General features: G+C 48.7%; 1 pseudogene; it reads left to right on the forward strand.

Moving 5' to 3' along the window:
• Positions 1-267: 267 nt before the first annotated feature.
• LOC116419561 lies at positions 268-7,505 on the forward strand (annotated as a pseudogene).
• Positions 7,506-16,242: the final 8,737 nt, after the last annotated feature.

The following is a 16,242-nucleotide window of genomic DNA, read 5'->3' on the forward strand; positions in this document are numbered from 1 at the left end:
TGTCTAGCCCCAGATCAAGACTCTTCCACCCTTGGTCCAAATCCCAACTTCAACATGTCTGAGCTGTGCAAGTTTCTGGGGCTCTACTGACTGTCTGGATCTGTTTCCTCACCTATACAATAAGGTTAATAATAGTCCTGCTCGCCACCCCCCAGGGCTGAGAGGATGCCCTTGGAGAACCTTGGAGGGCCACTGACTAAGGGATGGGGGCAGTGGTGCCACTTTGGAGGTGGGTGCCCACCCACATCGTCTTTGGGGCAATCCACAATGGAGCCCCAATACCTGCATCTCCCCTGGGGCCCTCAGCTGAGAACGGGAAAGGCTTATTGTGGAAGAAGGGACCTGTGTGGCTGCCTGGAAGCATCCCCATCTCGGGAAGGGCTGAGAGCGGACAAGGGAAGGTGGGGCTGAACTTTCCGCCCTCCCTGGCAGCATCCTTTGTGTGGGGTGCGCGGAGGGCGTCGGGCGGGAGATGGATGAGACACCGTGATGAGGAAGTCTGGCTCTAAAAGCACAATGACCAAGGCCGCACAGTTTGGTGGAGAGCAGAATCGGTGTCACAATTAGACATCATCGAAAAGAAAGGGAACAAAACAAATCTAACTATTACCCGTCAACCAGCGCCCACCTCCTGAAGCCGTAAGGAAAGGATGTTTGAAAAGGAAGCCTGCTAACGCTACACCTGGGGCACAGGAAACCACCCAGTTAAATTTAGAGCTCGGCAGCACATCCGCCAGCCAGAGCTGCGAGCCTGCCCTGAAGGTGGGCTCAGTGGGCACTGGAAGCCCTGAGCGCTCTTCGTGCCCAGCAGTGTGTGTGCAAAGCCATGGAGACAACCAAGCTATTTTGGTTCTGTGTGTTTGATATTTTATTCTCCCCCAGTTATGTTTCAAAACAACTTTTTAGCATTCATTTTTAAAACTTTGAGTTCCAAGTTCTCTTCCTTCCTTCTCCCCCTGCCCCCCATTGAGAAGGCAAATAATCCGATATAGGTTATACATTGTAGACATGCAAAATATTTCCTTAATAGTCATGTTGTGTTAAAAAAACAAACCAAAAAAATTCAAGAAAAAGAAAGAAAAATTAAAAGTATGCTTCGGTCTGTAATCAGACTCCCTCAGTTCTTTTTCTGGGGATGGATGGCATTTTTCATCCTAAGTCCTTCAGAGCTGTCTTGAATCACTATATTGCTGGGAACAGCTAAGTCAGTCACAGAAGATCATCTCACAGTGTGGCTGTAACTTTGGGCACTACATTTCACTTTGCATCGGCTCATGGAAGCATTTCCTGATTTTTCTGAGAGCATCCTGGTCCTCATTTCTTATAGCACAATAAATAGTATCCCCCAATTTGCTCTCCAATTGATGGGCATCCCCTCAATTTCCAATTTTTTGGAAAGTTACCATAAATATTTTTGTACACATGGGTCCTTTTTTTGTTTGTTTTTTATCTCTTTTGCAACCAGACTGTTTGAAAACCAGGTGATCAGAAATCTGTGGATAGCTCCTTACTGATGGAATTCCCTGGGGCAGGAAGGTTTGCATGGAGTAAAATCTTTTCTAAGTTTTTGTTCTGAACGGACTTTGGTTTCTGAGGAGCTGGATCCTAGTCCTACTCTGTAGCAGGAAAGCATATTCATGAAGTGCTTTCCAACCTTCGGAGCTCCATCCCAGTGCCCGCCCCCGGGTGTCCTTGGGCAAGCTACCTCGTCAGGACCCATGCCCTTTCTTTCTTGGTGAAGTCATGGCATCAGCGGGGCTCCAGGAGACTGTGATGGTCTTCCTGACCACTCTATTTTTCAAATGAGGAGCCAAGGCCCGAGAGGAATGATTTGCCCTATTCCTGGGATTTCAGAGAGAAGGACAGGGGCTGGGAGGACCCTTCAGATTTGGAATCTGTCCGGGCCAGGGGATAGACCAGAGGCTCCCACGGGTCCCTTCGGCTCTATAGTCTGTGATTCCGGGCCGACAACAGAGCTCCAAAGGTGGAAAAAGGAGCAGGGCAGCTCCATGGCCAAGGCACACAATAAAAAGCTTTTCTGTATCGGATCCCGCTAGAAAACAATTTCGAAAAGTGGGGGCGAAGGGGGGGAAGATGAGGGAGGTGTGGAGAGGAGGGACGGGGGAGGGCAGCTTTCAAAGACAAGTTGAATTGCAGCTTTGGGGGAAAGAGATTGAAAAGACAAGTAAGCGTCCAGAAATTGGAACCGAAGAAAAGAAAATCCCCTGAATAGCTTTCTGACCTAAGCAGCTTCAAATAAGGTGTTCATTACCGCCCGATTAGTGCCACCTACACAGGACAAAGTGAATTTCTTACCATCAGGTAGTAATGGGCCAGGCCCCTCCACAGTCGAGAAGCATTAGGCTGGATTATCCATGAGGAGAGGATTAGAAAGGGAGGCACCCCAGAACCGCAAAGGCCACCCCAGCGGGCCAGCTGGCTAATGTTTGGGATAATAATTCCAAACGTATTAAAATAAATTATAAGAAAGAAAAGGCTCGAGGCAATAAAGGACGGCTTCACACGATACTGTATATTGTGGGCAAAATCATGCCCATTTGCCATAATGGCTCCTCCGGGGGCAAGCAGGCAAGGCACCCCCAGCAGAGCCGAGGCATTGAGAGGCGCACAAAGCCCGCTCCCCAGACCTTCGCTTTATTATTTTTTAATAGGTTCCCTGCTTTGCTTGGGGGGAAGGGAGCTATTCCCTAATAGATCCTCGCTCCCCGTGTTGCTCATGTCCTGGTTTTTGAATATAGGTTCGCTTTCTCCGATCGATGCGTATTGTTTGACCCACACGGTTAAAATGGGAGCTAAAATTTGTTTCCATGTCCTCGCAGCTAAAGTAATCCCTTCTCTTTTCCACCGACACGCTTAACTCCGGGTTCCCCGAGCAGAACTTCCCGGAGGAGAAAGACATTTCTCCATCCTTCTTCCCTGGGGAGAATCTGGAGCCAGAGTCCCTCCTGCCAGTGACTTGGGACCGGAGACCAAACTGGATGGTTTTGAACTCCATCACTGGGATCCTGGGATCTTTTTGATGAAATCAACTCTCCACCTCCGAGACTTGTCCCGGTGAAGTTTTTGTTGCTAATCCTTTGCTTTTCCATCATTTTCATTTTTGAGTCTATCCCTGCCCAGCAAGCCGTCCCTGGCAAGAAAGGTTAGGAGAAAGGGGGGTGGGTGGGAAGCAGCTCAAACAAAATGAGCTGAGTCTTGCCACCAGTCCCCGGCTTCTGCACCTTCTCTGGGGCCGGGTTCTTGTAACTAAACTATAGTCAGCTGACTAGCTAAATACTTCGACACCAGTGGGAACAGCAATAATTATGCTCATGTGTCTACATCTAAGCCAACAGTAAACATATGGTGGGCTCGTACAATAAAGCCTAGGAAGCCGATAGATAGTATGGTTCATTGGGTCGATTTTTCTTCTTTCTACTTTTGTCCTTGGAATCCCCCATCCAGATTTTTTTCCAGTTCTGCTTCCTCCGCTGCATCTGTCCGTAAATGTCTTCTCATGCTTCTCCCCATTCATCTGTTCATTGTTGCTGACAGCAAGTAATAACCATCATTTTTTAAAATTATTTATTTATTTTGATAGACATTGCTTTATGAATCATGTTGGGAGAGAAAAATCAGAACCAAAAGAAAAACCATAGGAGGGGGGCGGGGGGAAACGAAAACAAAAAAGAGAAGGGAACATAGTATGTCTTGATTTACCTGCAATCTCCACGGTTCTTTTTGTGGATGCAGATTAGCCATCACTTTGGATAACCACCACATTCACCAACCTGCCTGGTGCAGTCAGACCCCAGTCACTGGGCATTTGCTTTATTTCCAAGCATTTGTTGCCAAAAACAGGAATATTTTGGTGGGAAAAGTACCTCTTATTTTGTCTTTGACCTCCTGGAAGGAGAGTCCTGGCAGGAGGATTTCATTTTAACCTCTTTTTAAACTACCATAATTTCAAGTTCTGTTCCAGAATGCTCTTGTCAGCTCACTGCGTGACCTCAGAGAAGCTCAGCCTAGCACCAAAATCCCAAGGAAATGCACAGCCTGGCAGGTTCTAGGTTAGTCTTTAGGAGGCAGCAAAATGGGCAAAGAGCCAAGCCTGGAAGCCTCCAGTAAAAGTCTCCATGACTCTTCCCAAGGTTGTTGTCAGGAACAAGTGAAATAGTAACTAAAGTGCTTCACAAACATTTATGTTTCACAGATTAGTGCCTAACACTGTGCTAAGTGTTTTTTTTTTTTTCTTTAACAAATTATCTCATTTGGTTCTCACCACAACCCTGGGAAGTAAGTGCTAATATTAATCTATTTTTTATATGAATTTTATTTTATTTTTTTTATTTAATAGCCTTTTATTTACAGGTTATATGCATGGGTAACTTTACAGCATTAACAATTGCCAAACCTCTTGTTCCAATTTTCACCTTACCACTTCATCCCCTCCCCCAGATGGCAGGATGACCAGTAGATGTTAAGTACATTAAAATATAAATTAGATACACAATAAGTATACCTGACCAAAACGTTATTTTGCTGTACAAAAAGAATCAGACTCTGAAATATTGTACAATTAGCTTGTGAAGGAAATCAAAAATGCAGGTGGGGGGCATAAATATAGGGATTGGGAGTTCAATGTAATGGTTTTTAGTCATCTCCCAGAGTTCTTTCTCTGGTCGTAGCTGGTTCAATTCATTACTGCTCCATTAGAAATGATTTGGTTGATCTCGTTGCTGAGGATGGCCTGGTCCATCAGAACTGGTCATCATCTAGTATTGTTGTTGAAGTATATAATGATCTCCTGGTCCTGCTCATTTCACTCAGCATCAGTTCGTGTCTCTCCAGGCCTTTCTGAAATTATCCTGTTGGTCATTTCTTACAGAACAGTAATATTCCATAATAATATTAATCCATTTAACAGTCAAGGAAACTGAGGCAGACTTGCCTAGTCTGTACCGGAGCACAACGAGCCTGCTCTAACTCTAGAGATGGGGATGTGGTGCTCCACCACCCGATGCTGCCTCTAAATAAAGAAGAACAGAGTCAATGCAGCAGATAGATGCAAGATGGGATCCACAATGGAACACTCCAGAGGGCTCTCCTTGGATTCCCTTTCTGTTCCGCTAACTTGTTTTCCCCATTGTTTGGCTCATGGAAGCAGAAAAAATTCTTTGGTCTTTGTAGCATACAGTAGGCACTTAATGAACTGAGCAGTGTACAAGGCAAATGGTGACTTTTTTTGTTGTGGTTATTTTGTTATTGAGTTGTTTTCACTCTCATCCAATTCTTTATGACCCATTTGGGGTTTTATTGGCAAAGATACCGGAGCGGTTTGCCATGGCCCTTTCTGGCCCATTTTACAGATGAGAAACTGAGGCAAACAGGGTGGGGTGATGTGACCCTGGGCCCAACTCCACAACTGATGCTCTGTCTACTGCGCCATCTTTTCCTACTAACATCACATTCTCAATAGTGATTTTCATACACCATCCATACCCCAGAAGTGTCCGATTCCTTGTGACACTGATTGATAAAGTGCTTCATATCCCCACCTTATACATGGGCAAACTGAGGTCCTGGTCTGTACAGCAGCTGATCTGAGCAATGGATGACAAGGGACGCTCTGGGGAGGGACAGAACACTTGCTTTGCTTGTAGGCAGCGAATTGTAAATGATCCACGTTGGGCACGGCTCTCACCGGAGACCCCAGGAAGTGTGGGACACAAAAAGTGCAACCAGAAGGAACCTGGGGACCCCTCCCCCAGACAAGGAAACCGAGGCACCTGCAGGACCGGAGCTTGCATCTTCTGACTACTAATGTGTGTGCAGATTGGGCGCTTCAGCCGCGTCTAACCTAAAATAAGCACGATAATCAGCAAACAATTAAATGGTAATGCTTTGCCCTCCTGCCTTAGAATTTGGGAGGTGGGGGATTCAGATGACGCAGATCTCGATCTCAATCTCTCTCTGTCTCTGTCTCTCTGTCTCTGTCTCTCTGTCTCTCTCTCTCTCTCTCTCTGTCTCTGTCTCTCTCTGTCTCTCTCCCTTTCTCTCTCTCTCTCTCTCTCTCTCTCTCTCTGTCTCTCTCTCTCTCTGTCTCTGTCTCTCTCTCTGTCTCTCTCTGTCTACTACCCCAGAACCCCCCCGGGCGCTCCCATCCCAGAATCCCCCGGGGGCTCCCACCCCAGAACCCCCCGGGCGCTTCCATCCCAGAATCCCCGAGGGCTCCACTTAGAACCCCAGGCACTTCCATCCCAGAATCCCAGGCGTCCCCATCCCAGAACCCCCGAGGGCTCCCACCCCAGAATCCCCAGGCTCCCATCCCAGAATCCCAGGCGCTCCCACCCCAGAACCCGCCCCCGGCCTCCCACCCCAGAACCCCAGGCACTTCCATCCCAGAATCCCGGGGCTCCACCCAGAACCCCAGGCTTCCATCCCAAGAATCCCAGGCGTCCCCATCCCAGAACCCCGAGGCTCCCACCCCAGAATCCCCAGGCTCCCATCCCAGAACCCAGGGCGCTCCCACCCCAGAACCCCAGGCGCTTCCATCCCAGAATCCCGAGAGCTCCACCCAGAACCCCCGGGCGCTCCCACCCCAGAATCCCCAGGGCGTCCCCATCCCAGAACCCCAGGCGGGGCGCTCCCGGGCTGGCGCAGCCATCCCAGAATCCCAGGGCTCCCACCCCAGAACCCCAGCACTCCCATCCCAGAACCCCAGCCTTCCATCCCAGAATCCCCCGGGGGCTCCCACCCCAGAATCCCCCGGGCGTCCCCATCCCAGAACCCCCGAGGCTCCCATCCCAGAACCCCAGGCGCTTCCATCCCAAGAACCCCAGGCGCTTCCATCCCAGAACCCCCCGAGGGCTCCCATCCCAGAACCCCAGGCGCTTCCATCCCAGAACCCCGAAGTCTCCCCAGAATCCCAGGCGTCCCCACCCCAGAATCCCGAGGGCTCCCATCCCAGAACCCCGAGCGTCCCCATCCCAGAACCCCGAGGTCTCCACCCAGAATCCCCAGGCGTCCCCATCCCAGAACCCCCAGAGTCTCCCACCCCAAGAATCCCTGGGGGCTCCCACCCAGAACCCCAGGGCTCCCACCCCAGAACCCCGGAGTCTCCCACCCAGAATCCCCAGGCGTCCCCATCCCAGAACCCCCCGGGCGTCCCCATCCCAGAACCCCCCGAGGGCTCCCATCCCAGAACCCCCCGAGGGCTCCCATCCCAGAATCCCCGGGGCGCTCCCACCCCAGAACCCCCCGGGCGCTCCCATCCCAGAACCCCGCGCTTCCATCCCAGAATCCCCAGGGCTCCCACCCAGAATCCCCAGGCTCCACCCAGAATCCCCAGGAGCTCCCATCCCAGAACCCCGCGGGGCGCTCCGGGCCGAGGACGCCAACCGTCCCAGGAATCCCGCCGCAGTTTGGCCGCGCGGCCGGAGGCCCAGAGCCGGCTTCTACAGGATTTAACAGAAATCACGCCAGCGCCCACGACTTGGGGCTGAGACCTCCAGCGGCCTCCTCCGCCCCGTCTGACGGAGGGGGAGACTGAGGCTCAGGGAGGCAGGGACTCGCTCCCTTAGGCGCCGCCGGAACCCGGGAGCTTTTGTTTCCCGCGCGGCCCGGGGCCGGCGCGCGCGCCCGCCCCGGGGAGATGCTCGTGTCAGGGGAAAACCTGCGGCCCCGGGACTTTTCCGTGGAAAACCCGCGGGAGCAGCCCCGGGCGGGCTCCGGCCAAGAGCTGGGGCCGAGCGTCGGCCTTTCCGAGGCGCTCCAGGAGGTGGCGCTGTTGCAACGACCAAAAGCCCAGCGTTGTCACGGGCAGAGGTTGGGGGCGGAGGGACTTTCCCCGGAGGAGGAGGACGCACGGAGCCCGCAACTCCCGGTCCGAGAGTCGGGGCCGCTGCGAGACCGCCTGCGCCCCGGACGCGGGGCCTGCCCCGGGGGACCATCGTTTCCTGCCCCCTCCCCCCGCCCCCGTGGGTGAGAGGGGCCGGCCCTGCCCCCCCCCTACATCCCGGGCCGGGCCCAGGGCCAGGCGGCCCCCGCTTGGAGGACCCCGAGCACGGGGGGCCCACCCTCTCCGACACGGCCCCGCTGGCTCCGGGCAGCTCTGGTGACCAGAAAGCTTCCGTCCTTCCCCTCCCGCCTGCGCGTGTCTGCGACTTCCGCCCAAGCTTGGAGATGCTCCTGCCTCGCCCCCCCCCCACGCGGCGCGTCGCGTCCTAGTCCCTTTCCCAGCCAAACAGCCCTGCCCTTGTCAGACGGTGTCAGACTGGGCTCAGGGAGCTCCGAGTTCAAATCCTGCTCAAACGCTAGCTTCCCACCTGGCTGCCTCGGGTTCTCGCCCATGGATAAGCTGAGGCCCCGCACTTACAGGCTGGGTGTGAAGATGCAGTGAGATAAGCAGGAGACCCAAACCCAAACCGTGGCTCTTATTATTCACCGTCCCTGCATGACGGCGTCTCCATCCGGATACAACCCGACTGGCGCGTTTTCTCCCTGAGATCTGGCCCTGAGAACCTCCCTTAGAGCCTGTGGGACTAGGGCAGAGGCCCCAGCCTCACCCCTTCCTGTCCTCGGTGCCTGCAACAGAGCAAGGAATCTGCTGCCCTAAAACTCGGGTACACGCTGCCCTCCTCGCGGAGAGAGAAGGAGGAATTAGGAGGAGAGAAAAATGAGCTCCTTTTCCAGTGGGTCTCTAACACCTCTCTCCTCCTCTACCTGTGAAGCTAGTTCTTGTTCTTTTTCCCCCTTACTCTAGCCCGAAGGCCGGAGGGTCACTGATCGTGCTCTGTTCCTCTGAGCTTGTGTCACCTGCCCCCCCAAGGCCCTCGCATTAGCTGGGATGAGGGTCCCGCAGGGCAAGCTCCCCGAGGCGTCCACCAGAGACCTCCCTCCATCTTGAAACAGATGGACTAAGGACTGCTCTCCAGGTCCTATCATTCGGCCTTTTCCAAATTATATCCAAATGGAATCTTGTCTATCCCACATCTTTGTTTTTATTTATTTATTCATTCGTTTGTTTGTTTGTTTGTTTGTTTGTTTGTTTGTTTTCTGAGGCAATTGGGATTAAGTGGTAAGTGCCTGAGGCAAGACTTGAAAGTTTCTCCTGACCAGCACTTCTGACTTCCAGGGCTGGGGCTCCATCCACGGCACCAACTGGCTGCCCCCACCCCTCCATCTTTGTCTACAAGAATAACATGAGAGATTTTGTCAAAGGCTTCCTTGAAAATGGAAATAAAAAAAAAACCCAACTCTCGAGAGTGTTCCCATAAACTACTTCTCTAATTAACTTGTCAAAAAAAGTTAACGAGGTGGGTTTAACATGAGCTGTTCCTGACAAACCCAGGCTGAGTCTTCTCTGTGATGGCCGCTTTCCTTTCTAAATACTCACAAAGCGTCCCTTGGATTTGGTCAGGAATTAAAGTCAAATTCACTGTCCTCTGCTTTGAAGAATTTACATTCTTCAGAAATTTGGGGTGAAATCTGCCTTTCTCCTTTGTGATGAATCTCTTATTCTTCATGAGCTTTCAATGTTCAACGACTCAAGTTAAGAATAACTCAAAAAGCAGGTCTTGCTGTTCCTTCAGGAAAGTGGGAGAAATACTTCTTTTAGTTGAGGGCTTGAACCCTTTGAGGATAACAGATGCCATCTGAATGCCCCCCTTACTGTGGCTTCCCAAGCCCCATTAGCCATTCATTGTCTTCCTCGAAACCCAAGAAGACCATCTTGTCCTTGGAAGGGAAAACGGAGACAATGCAAGTTTGGGAATTCAGCTTTCTTATCATCATCATCATCATCATCATCATCATCATCATCCAGCTTCCCTAAGAAGCAGCCAGACCAAGCTTGTTGGCTCTCCTTGGCCATCAGCATTTACTGGTGGCCTTCTGGGCCTTGGGGCTCCTGCCCCGTCTAGGAACCTCACTTAGCTGCTGCTGTTGACTTCATCCCCCATGGAAGCCATAGAAACAATCCCAGGGCTCTAGAGACGCTCTGTGCTGTCGCATCCTTCCCTTCAGACATCACAGTGATTTCTGCTTGTGTCCAGATTTCCTTCTTCTTGACCTCGGCCATACAGACGCCAAGCCGGCCCAGTGATGTTCCTTCTCTCCCCAGTCTTCTTGCCTCTGTCATGAATTAAGTCTTCGTTGAAGTTTGATATTTTTCCGTGGTAACACATTTTTCTCCTTTTTTCTGCATTTAACCCAATATTACATGGTTTTAATCTTGTTACTCTGTAATTTGTCAATGAGGTTTTTTAAAATGTCATTTGAAAGGAACAAAAGCTTCTGGAATGAGGAGAGGTTGCCGAATTCTTTGAGGTTTTATTGGGGAAAAAAGCCCATGTTCTACTCAGCAGAGAGAAGCACAATACAAATACAGCCCCGTTGGCAGAGCCTGGGTCCAGGTAAGTCCCAAGAGGCTCCGAGGCAAGACATTTACCAACCGTTTACTAAGTCAGAAGCGGAGCCAGAAGGGAAGTGAATGTTGGCCAGCCTAGGCCCCTTCCCCAAATGGAAGAATTCCCTGGGAGGAACTTACTTATGAAAGAAGGGGGTCTCTGTGGTGAAAAGATTCCAGACTGAACAGGCTGTAGGATGTTCCAGGGGGAGAAGGTTCTGGGCACTGAGGGAAGTCCCAGGGTGAGAGACAAAGTCTAGAAATTCAGAAGCAGATCCACAAAGGAATAACATCCCAGGGTCCCAGGTGTGGAGCAGGCAGGAGTCTCAGGGACCGTCAAGTCCAACAAGTTCATTTTTCAGAAGAGGAAACTAAGGTCCCCAGTGGTTCCCTGATTTTCTGGACCTGGTCACCCAAGAGCTGAGTTTCAGGGTGCCATTTGGACCCAGTTCCTCTGACTGCAGAGATTTGCCCTTTTCCTTTCTACCCTGATGCTTCATCCTCAGTTGGGCTGCAAGCGGGACCGATATTTTAGCCTTAGCAACTCCTACAGGACTCAGGCGAAGAAGGCTGGCTAGCTGTGTTAGCAGAGGGAGTCCTCGCACTGATGAAATTCAAGATCTTTGAAATATTAACCTATTAAAAAGAGTATTTTCCTTAGTCTTCTGGCCTGCTCACTCTTCCAGATAAATTTCACCATCATCTTGTAAAGGTCCATGAAATAGCCTGTGGGGAACTTTAATTGGTACAACATGAAATCCCTCTCTATAAATTTAGAGAATGTTATCATTTGGCTTATATTTAGTTTTCAGAGCCCAGACAAGGTCTGTCTCTCCATTTATTCATTCATGGTTGCCTTTATTTCTTCCATTAAGATTTAATCATTTTCTTTGAATAAATCTCTTGGGTCCTGGATTAAATTAATACCCAAGTGTTGGATGTTGTTGCTGCTAATTTGCCCGGGATATCATTTCACTCTTTCTTTTTGCCGAATGTCACCAACACCCAACAGTTCCATCGATTTCTCTCCCAGCCGGCAACTCTGCTGACCTCATTGATTGCTGCTAGTAAATTTTGTCTGGTTGATTTTCTTAGAACTTCTAAGTATACAATTATGTCACCTGCAAAAATTGAGATTTTTATGTCTTTTCCCATATTTATGCCTTTTATTTATTCTTGGTGGTGATTTCTTGTCACGATTTCTAGTATTATATTAAAGAGGGCCTAGCAGCAAGGAGCCTGCTTGTCTCGTTCCTGTTTCCAAGGGGCATGATTTTGTCTGCCCCCATTTGAATCTTGGGATGAAAGATCAAGGACTGGATCACTGGATCACCAGGTCCAACCCTGTCCTTCAACAGGTGAGTAACCAGAGCTCAGAGAGGTTTAAATGGCTGGCTCATGATCACCAGCATTTGGGATAATCACTCATTTTTATTATAAATTATGTTATTATAAATCACAAATTTTGTTAAGCCCCAACTGTACAGGAGGCATCGTATCATCATCATCAGTAAGCACCGATGACACAAAAAGAGGCCCTCAAGGAGCTTACAATCTAAGGGACAAGATAGCACTCAAACAAACGTACACCAAAAGAGCATCTACAGGATAAATAGGAAATCATGAATAGGGCGGAGGCTGTGGAATTAAGAGGGACTGGGAAAGCTTCCTGTGGAAGGGAGGTTGTTACCTGGGGCTTAAAGGAAGCCCAGGAGTGGGGAAGTGAGCGGGTTTCAGGTGAGGAGGCAACTGAGAGTCGTGACAGGGAAGCTGGGACTCTGGATAGAAGAGTAGGGGTCCCAGAACATTTGAGGCATCTCCCCGGGGCTGAGGCACATGAAGGACTCAGTAGGATGTACGCTAATGAGACAGAAAACCATAAAAGTCGGTCTGGATAAGGAGACTGCATCAGAGGAGGAAAAAGTAAATAAGTGCAGGGTTGAAATCAGCCCATCACATCTGGCCCCAGGGCATTCATTGAGTGATTACCAACTTTAAGGAATCAAATCAGGTGTGAACAAGACCCATCCAATCCATCAAAGACCAGCCTAGATTCAGGCAGGCCCGAGGTTGGACTGAAGTAATGTTGACAGAGAATGTTCGTTCCACGTTGGTCAAAAAAACCTATTCACACCCTGTGGGGCCTCCATAAAATGGAGCAGAACCATCTCAGCTACAGGATCTGAGCCAACAAGAAAAGAGAGCCCCCCTCCCCCTCCCAGGAGGGGGTACTGGTCTGGTTTCTTTCTGATGGGAGGCCGGTGGGGCAGGGGAGAAGAGCAGACCCCCGGGCCTCCTATCATGAACTTTAGAGGATTTTCCATCTGCTCCTGAGCATGAGAGCAGGCCAGTACCCCGACATTTAGGGGAGATCTGAGGACTGGCTGGATTCCAATTCAGGATCTACAGAGGGTCTGGAGAGAAGCTACTCCACGAGTACCCCAGGAAGGGGAGACGACACTTGGAGCAGCCACCAACTGTGAGTCACCCTTTGTCACGTCTGTTCTCTAACGCTGAGCCCGCTTTGCCTTGGACTCCATATGTACTGAATGTGGAAGTGCGTCATCCCCCCTCCCAAAATCTTGTATTATCATTGTTATTATTATTATTATTTGGAGGGAAGATACTACCAGCTGGGGGATTGCCAGTTTGGGTCAGGGAATATGTGGGAGGGAATAATGAGTAATTATGGGGGAAATAGACTAGAACAGGGTTACAAAGATATTCAACAACAAACAGAAATTATATTGGATCCTTGAAGTAATAGGGCCTCATTGGAGCTTTTAGAACAGGAGAGGACGTGGCCAGCTCTGTTCTGCAGGAAGGTGGTTCTGGCACCTTCTGGGAGGATAGATCGATCCAAAAAAGGAGGGCCCTCAAAGTAGGGAGACCAGTGAGGAGGCAATCACAGGATTCCTGGTGATCCTGGGGAGGCCAGGGGAGCCCAAATCTGCAGTGCGAGCGGAGAGAAGGGGGCAGAGGCAAAAGGTGTGGAGAGAGAAATGAGAGATTTGCCAGTTCACTGGTTATTTGGGATGTACAGGAGTTTGGCTGATTTTCTTATGTAAACTAACATGCTACACAGATGGCGGTTATTATTGTCATTGTTTATGGTATCACAGTGTATGTGTGTGTTGGGGGGGGATTAATCGCCAAGGGCAAGAGTCTTAAATATGGGGTCAGAGATATGGTTAAGGAATAATATGTATATATAATATTATATAATACTTAAGTAATAAACTTGAACTTTAGGCAGGATTCACGTACAATGTTCAAAGCAGGGGGCTGTGAGAACCAGTGAAACTGACTTCGATGAATAACCATAAATTTTAAATGGCCTTCCTCTGCTAATTTTGCAAATTGAAAAGAGAAACGGGTAATATTGGCCAAAATCCTCTAAATATTGATTTGATTTTCTTGGCATTGATTAAATAGTGTGTAAGTAATTGTATTAATTAATTAAGAGCAATAAATGCATAAGTATTCATTGATTACTAAATAACCAGAGCTTTCCATTCAATGCAGTTGCCACAATCTAGCTAGTAGATATTTATCTTGAGGAACTCATTTGAGAACTGGGCTCCCTGACCATAGGCTATTTCCTGTCTCTTGACCATTGGATGCTTATCTGTCTCTAGCTCTGTCTCTTTGCATCTGCTGTATTTCTTTGTATCTCTGTGTTGCTCTCTCCTCACCTTCCCGGCTCCCATCAGCACTTGGTTTTGTTAAGGGATAAGTGTGTTCTTGACGCTCATCATCATAGAAGCTGAGCACCGAGCCCAGACTTTGACCTTGTTGGTCATGTTGGAGGTCAGACACAAGCTACGGGACCTGGCCAGTACTAGATGAAGGTCTCAGCAATGCTTACTGGGAATATCCATAAGTCACTTCTGGCCATTCTACAGATGCAATGACAATAAATCAACAAGCGTTTGGTAAACAATTACTTTGTGCCAAGTACTAGTGGTCGCAAGAGAGCCACAAGAGTATCAGCCTTCAGGGAGCTTCCATTCTAAAGGAGGCAGCAGCATGTTCCTAAAGGCTCTAGCTGGGGTCATAAATACATTCCTAGAGGAGCCACATTGTACCTACTGGCCTGAGGACAGATGGCACAGGCTCACTTTAAGGTACGCCCACTTAAGTTGGGAAGCCTCAAATAAAGCCTAAAAGGCCAGCCAAGCAACAGAATAAACAGCTAATCATCAGAGGGGCAGTGTTGGTATCAGAGCTCCAAATTGGACAGTAACTATCTTCCATTCCTTCCATCTAGCTTTTATCCTGGAAGCTCCCCACACCAGAAGTATACTTCCTCAGAATCTTTATTTTCCCTTAAAGCACAGCTTAGGGGCTGCTCCTCCTTCTGGGGGCTGCTCTTGATCACTCCCTCTTTGGCAATCTGTTAGAATACTAACATTAATAGTCTACATCAAGTCTTTCCCAATTCTCCCCAGTTCCTGGTGCCTTTTGCTGCAAATTATTTTGTATTTTTTTTTGGTGGAGACTGGTGTGTGTTTATATATATATATATATATATATATATATATATATATATAATCTCCTATGGCCAATCTGTAATTCTCCTGAGGGTATGAACTGTTTCACCTTTGTCTTCCTCACATGCATCAGTGGCACCGTAGTCTCCTAGTAAAGGTTTGTTGGTTGGTTGATTGATTATTTATTTGTACATTGGTTGTATCTCCCCAGCATAATGTAAGCTCCTAGAAGGCTTGCATGATTCATTGATATCTTTGTATCCTAGTAGCGAGAACTGTGCTTAATAAATGTGGGTTGAATCACTCCAATCTTGGAAGGATCATTGATTTAGAACCAGAGGATTGTTGAATTCTGGAATAGAAGGAAAGGAATATAATTCGCTTTGGGAAAAAAATTCTTCATGGAAAAATAATCTTTCAAAACATGGAAGGGGGGAAAGAGAAACAATAACAGGGAGGGAAAAGGAGGAGGAGAGATGGAGAGGGAGGGAGTGAGAAAGGAAGAGAAGGAGAGAGAAAGGGAAGAGAGAACAAGTCCATCCTGAAAAAGTAGCAATGCCTTATGGAAAATTTTACAAATAGTTATTCTAAAATAATTCCCCTCACATCTCATTGTAGTTTGGACCATTACATTTTTGAGGTGGGGAGAGAAAGGGGGGAAAAAAAGAAAGGGATAAAGGGATGAGAGGAGAGGAGAGTAAAGGAAAGAAGAATATGTGTGACCCAGCCCGGCACAGAATTTGAGTGTTTGTGAATATGAGAGTGTGTGTTTGACTCCAACAAGTGAATTCTAAAGAAATTCTTCACTAGGTAGGCTTGAGAGTGACACATTTCTCAGCCATTAAGTCATAAAGGTAAAGTAAGTCATAAAGGAATCGAAATCTGCTTTGCCCACATTGGTGGGCAAAAGAGGACTTTAGTGAAAGAAGGCAACTGGGGCACATCCAGGCTCTGTTAGGCTTTAGCAGTTTCCAAAGCCCCAAGTTTGGTGTTTGCTTAGAATTGGATTTGGACAAACCCAGAGAAATCAGAGCATTGCTCTACTCCCATTGCTGCTGGAGCACGTGGGCAGCTGACATTGGATAGAGGTTCCAGCTCTTAAGTTTGGGTGCACAAGAATAAGAGGATGTCATGGGACCTTAGCTTTTGAGCTAAAAGGGGTTACAAAAGGCCAACTGGTGCAATCCCCTCCTATCATATGTTGTCCAAAAAGGAAATATCAGAGGCATAATTTGAACACAAATCCTCATGTTTGTTGTACAGTCTCACACTGATTCTGATGTCATGAGGTCATCTATAACTCCAAGATTCTGGAATACTTTGATCCAACACTTGGTTCAA

The sequence above is a fragment of the Sarcophilus harrisii genome, chromosome 5 (assembly GCF_902635505.1).
Source record: "Sarcophilus harrisii chromosome 5, mSarHar1.11, whole genome shotgun sequence".
Classification (NCBI taxonomy): domain Eukaryota; kingdom Metazoa; phylum Chordata; class Mammalia; order Dasyuromorphia; family Dasyuridae; genus Sarcophilus; species Sarcophilus harrisii.